Below are 6000 nucleotides of genomic sequence, written 5' to 3'. Positions count from 1 at the left end.
ATTTCTCTCTTTCTCATTGTTTTCCCTCACGTTTCTGCTTGTGCTCTTCCCTAAATTGCTACCCTCACAAGACATTACCAGACAGACAGATAGAGCTTTTCCTCCTAATCTTTTGCACTGGATAGAATTGGGGGTTTTGTTCATTGTTGCTGAGTACTAAGGAATTGCTTCCTTGGCCACCAGAGACTTTCTTCTTGGCATTTTCCTCTCATTTAACTCGTTAATCATGTTATGCAAATTAAGTAAATCCCTCTAGAGATATTCAGGAGAACTGGAAGATAAGATTCTTTAGAAATGCTAAAGATACTATTGAACTTCCTCTCAACAAAAGTTAGACTTACGTCCATGTATTCATTTATTCTTTAATAACCTCAAGGGAATAAACTTTTATTTTTCTCCATATTAGTAGCATTACTATGTCTTTTATTTTTTCAGCCAAATAGTTTTAACAAGCTATTCTTCAAAATTAGACAATGATATCGCTGGGCCTGAAAGCTATGCCATTTGACTTTCAATCTGGTTATTTTTACTTTCGTTAAGGCGCACTTCCCCTTCTGTGTTTCTGCTTCTTCAGTGAAGAAAGGAGCAGATCCTTTGTAAAGGCCCCTCCAGTTCTTGATTTCTAGGAATTATAATCAAGTTCTGGAACGCAACTGTCAATCAAAACAAACTTTTAAAATGTGCTTAGATGAGTCAATAGTGAGCATGAGACCGTGAGTTTTGCTTTAGAAAAATTTCTTCATCTATGGAGATCAAAATCATGGCTTTATTCTCATGATCACTCCATGAGAACTGGTGCATTTAGTCTGAACAACAGGTTTCAGAATGATGTAATCGTTAAAAGAATATCAAGGATTAATGTGATCCTCGTATAATTTTAAATGACTTTTTTCCCCTCATGTTGATAATGAATAGAGCAACGAGAGAAATAAGTAAGAGAAATAAAATTAGGTTCTGAAGCATGAATCACTTGGAAGTTATTTGAATAATATTAAATTTTTATTAGCTCATTCAATTGACTCATTTCTCAAATATATATTCTGACTAAAATTTAATTCTTGAGAAATGAATTAGGTAATCTGTACTTTAATTTTCTTTACAAAAGTTTTATTTTAATTCCTATAGAATTTTTGGGAGGATGGAAATTTCCCCCTTTTCTTTTAGTTTTCAACCCAAATATACAGAGACAAGTATCATTGTAATAGTTGTGTTAAATAAACATTAGTCCTGTTTCCTCTGCTCCCCCCAGCAACCAGGGTGATCTTCTCATGCACTTACCATTGCACTTTGAATAAAATTAAAATTCCTTCACATGATCTGTGAGGATCTACAAGAACCTAGCCCCTACCTACCTTCTCAATATCCTCATGTTAGTTTCTTTCCATACTCACTACACTCCTAAAGACTAAGGGATTAAGAGACTTTGGGAGTCAGGAGGTGTGAGGGAATATGATCTTGAGCACTCTGGAAAAAAGAATTGCATAGGACAGCTCCTATGTGACAATAGGTCTATCGTCAGTGTCAACAGAGCCCTGAAATACCATCAGAAATAGTATCATTCATGAGACAAGAAGACTATAACTATGCTGTGGGGGGGAGGAAGACTTTTCCTCTATCCAATGTGGGTTTGTCTGGCCGGAGAACGAATTAAATTCACATGAGACAGAATAGCAAGAGAAAATTAAACAAAGCTTTATGAGGAACCATGGCCCGGGGCCTTTCTTCCCAAAGGAAGAAAGGGCACCGAAGAAGTGGGGTGCACAGAGTGGTTATATACCCCCAAACAGGATATTTCACATATGATTGAAATGTCCCTCCCACAATAGTCACAAGATTGTCCTGTCGGCACAGTGCTTGATGGACACAGCAGGTAGTGGTCTGCTATCTGGGTGGGTGTAGCAGGAGGCAAGTCTATTGTCTGGAGCTGGGCAGTCACAGGTGAGCCCAGCAATCAGTTCCTAGTCTAAGGAAAGATGCTTAATCCTTAAGGAAATGCCAACATTGGGAGGGGGAGGGAAATTAGTTACAGGTTACCAGACAAGCACAATAAAATGCAGATTTAAGTCCTTGCCTTTGGCATTGATTAAGAGTTTCTAGAGAGAAGGTCATCTCCTTTCTTCTTCCTGGTAGAGAGAGGGAGGCACCTTTTACAGATAGAGATTTACCTTACAAATGTAAATGTATCCTAACAAAGGGCAAGTTCCATTCCTCAGAGCCTCCTTCCCTGCCCCAATTTATCAAAAGCAATCAGCCTCAAATAATCCTGATGCCAAAAAGACATATCTTGGGGAGCCCTATTTCAGGTCCCTACAGCTGATACCTACTTGGCATCAGAAGTGGTCAGTATTGATGGTCAGTGTAATCAAAGTCAACTGAGTAAACTCTGTGCAGAACTTCTTGGTAATATTAATAATCGCAGTCACTTCATTAACTGACTTTAATCCTTACAGGAATTCTTTGAGGTAGATACTCTTATCTTTTACAGATGAGGAAATTCAGGCTCTTAGAGGTTAGTTACCTCCCCAAGGTTGCATAGTTCACACATGGTATAACTGGGTTTTCACCCAGGTCTGCATGATCCAGAGCGCAAGCTCTCACCCACCATGTTGTACAGCTTCCCTCCACTCTCCCCTCACATGGAGAGAATACTCACCAGAGTACAGTCAGAAACTGATTTTTTATTATTAAAGATACATTATTAAAATGTATCTTTTAGAGACTATAAACTAGTTTGCATCAAAGCAGTTTTCAGAAAATTTAACTCTACTGTAATTATATTTCAAGTGCGAATTTTAGAAGAAAAGCAATTTTGTGTTTGTATCTTTTTCTCCTATGTGTTTTAACATTTGTAACGTAGTATGATCCTAAAGTCCTTTAAGAACGAAATAGAGTTCTTTTTTTTTCAAACATACTCATCCACTTTCATTTTCTTACTATTCTATACTTCAAATGCGCTTCCAGTTACCATTAAACCCATAATTTCAACCCGTAACATCTGGATAAATACATATAGATTCTATGCCAAAGAGCTAAAATGCATGGAAAAAATCCTTTTGGCATTCACTAGACTTTTCCATTTCTTTAAAATTAGGATTTACCTCTCTAGTAAGAAGACATGAAAGTATGTAATTAGCTAATTTTTTTCTACTGAATGTTATATTTGCTATTTTATTTTCAACGTGAATTTTCCCCCAACATGTCTGTTAGCCTTTTTTTGATGAAGAAGCTTCTCATCCATGATACTTCAGTACTCATTATTTTCCTTTATTGTGCATAGAGGAGCATACATTCAGTTTCTTCAACTTCCCAATTTACTCTGTTCGTCTCCTGATGATCTCAGGCCTATTAAAGCATATATTAAAGTACACGCAGGAGAAGATGCTGAGTTTGATTGTTCACACAGCCTTCCAAAACAAACTACTATAAAATAGCATATCCATCTGTATTTCACTAAGTAAATTGGTGTCCCTGAAGTTTCACAATTTGGTGCACACCTAAAAGTTAAAATGACATCTGGAAATTTCAGACTCAGTAAGTTAAATGATACATGTGACATTAAGGTTGGAAGAGTGAAGTTATTTCACAAAGTTCTCATACTTCCATTTTGATTTGCTTGTCAATTATTGTAAAGAGAGTTATTGTGTATTAAGACCCTACATAGGGCTTGTTTTTCACATGGGAATTTTAATAACATAATATTTAAGCATCTAACTAATTTTAACTATGCAAAACCAACCACCCAGAAAAGTGAATGCTATACTTGGTAGAGTTATGAGACCAGACAGTCATTTCTGCCAATTGTGGTTTAAACCTGAATCATTTTCCGTAAGAAGCTTGAGCCATTTTCTGTATAGACTAGCAGTTTTTATTACATATTCTTGATTTTATAAAGCCTATAGCACTTGCAATTTTTCTCTCTATTTAACAGTACTCTGTTTTCTCGAGGGATCTCATATGATCCCTTGGATAGGCTCTGTTTGAAAGTTCCATGTTTTTGCAAAGTGTAGTACTTTGTGATATGTTTTATATTTTGTTTCTTAGTTAAAAACTCCCTGTCTGCAATGATCAAGAAGAATATATAAATATTGCCTCACATAGATGTATTTGCCAGTACAACTTGCTTGAGAAATAAAACAACTCAATGTTTGACAAGTTAGAAATTTTCATCACTAAGAACATTCTTTCCAAGGGTTACAATAACCTTGGATGTCAGAACCATGCACCGACCTCTTAATGATGCAGAGGTGGAGCTCTTTAGTAAAACTGGAAGGGAAGGAATTATATTTGTCATGAATCCCCACGAACATTTTGCTGACATAGATTTATTGGCTTTCAACCTTCTTTCTGCCAGCTCTTTGTTAGCAGAATACTGAGGAGAGTGCTGAATTATAGCTTTCACCTTGCTTATTAAACTCTTTTTTAGTAACAGATCTGTACCTGAATTGCAATGATGGACACCATTAGAAAAGCAGTATCTATTTCTGCATTATGAACTATGAGTATCAAGTCCTTTAGTTGGTCAATGTTGGCTTCCGTGTTATTAAAAGTATATCTTATTCCATATTAGGCTTTTGTTTTGGATCATCATTATAATTTAATTAAATCTATCTGTGTTTGAAGAAGGGTGAATTTTGCGCTTCAAGGAAATAGCCATTATTTTCTTATATCTCCATTCCCCCTCCCCCAACATCCTCCTTATAGTTCTTTTCATAGGCAGTAAGAAGATAATAACTTTATTTTAATAATTATAAATGGACTCATAAAATATTGATAATGAGTGACAGGGGATAATCGTCATTCAGTTCGCTTGTTGATTATTCAGACATTAGCCTCTATTAAAGCAAAGAATAAACATTTAATTTTCAACATTCAGCTTTGGATAACAACTCACCACAAAGAAGTTCTGCATTTCAGGTTTAAGACAGAGTTCCACCAGGAGCTGATTATAATACAGCTTGCATTAATCAGCCGTTAGAGCAATTAAAAATGAGAAAGAAAATTAATTTTATACATAGTCTCATTTGGTATACTGTTTCCAGTGCTCCTCATCCATTGTGTAGATCCAAGTTTTTATCATATACATTTTTCCTGTAGAACTTCTTTTAACATTTTGTCGTGGGGGTTTGTTATTATGAACTATCTTCTTTTTTCTCTGTCTGAAAAAGTCTTTATTTCGCTTTCATTTTTGAAAGCTCTTTATGCTAGGTAGAGTATTCTAGGTTGACATTTTTTTCCTTTTGGCATTTTAAAGTCACTTCGTCATCTTCTGGCATCAATAATTTCTGGTGTGAATTCTTGAGAAGTCTGCTGTAATTCACATATGTGTATATACATGTGTGTATATTTTTTCTGTGTCTAATATATTCTTTTCCTCTGGCTCACTTTAAGATTTTCTCTTTATCTTTGGTTTTCAATACTTTAAATATGATTTGTCTAGGTGTTTTATTTATTTATTTTAGTATTTATTCTCTTTGGTTTTCTATGAATTTCTTTGATCTGTGGTTTTATTTTTTCAACCTATTTGGAAAATTCTCAGTTATTAACTTACAATGTTTCCTTTCTATGTTTTCTCTCTATTCTTATTTTGTGATTCCTATTACATCTATATTAGACTGACTTATATTTTCCCCAAGGTCTTGCATGTGTTGGTCATATTTTTTTCATTCGTTTACTCTTTGTGATTTAGCCTGGTTAATTTCTATTAACCTATTTTCATGGCTTACTGATTCTTCTTTCTTACTGATTCTTCTTTCTTTGGCTCTTTCAAGTCCAATAATAAATCTATGAAAGGTGTTTTTCTCATCTAAGTTACTATGTTTCTTATATCCAGCATTTCTATGTGATTCTTTCTTACAACTTTCATCATTCCAATGAAATTTAGAATCTGTTCTTATAATTTTCATCCTTCTGCTATAGTAAATGCATCTTATCCACCTGTTTAACAAGAGTTTTTAATACATTAATCATAATTATTTTAAATTTCCTGTTTGATAGCTCCAA

This window comes from Equus caballus, chromosome 18, assembly GCF_041296265.1.
Source record: "Equus caballus isolate H_3958 breed thoroughbred chromosome 18, TB-T2T, whole genome shotgun sequence".
NCBI lineage: Eukaryota > Metazoa > Chordata > Mammalia > Perissodactyla > Equidae > Equus > Equus caballus.
The sequence above is the reverse complement of the archived record's forward strand: the minus strand, read 5'-3'. Positions refer to the sequence as shown.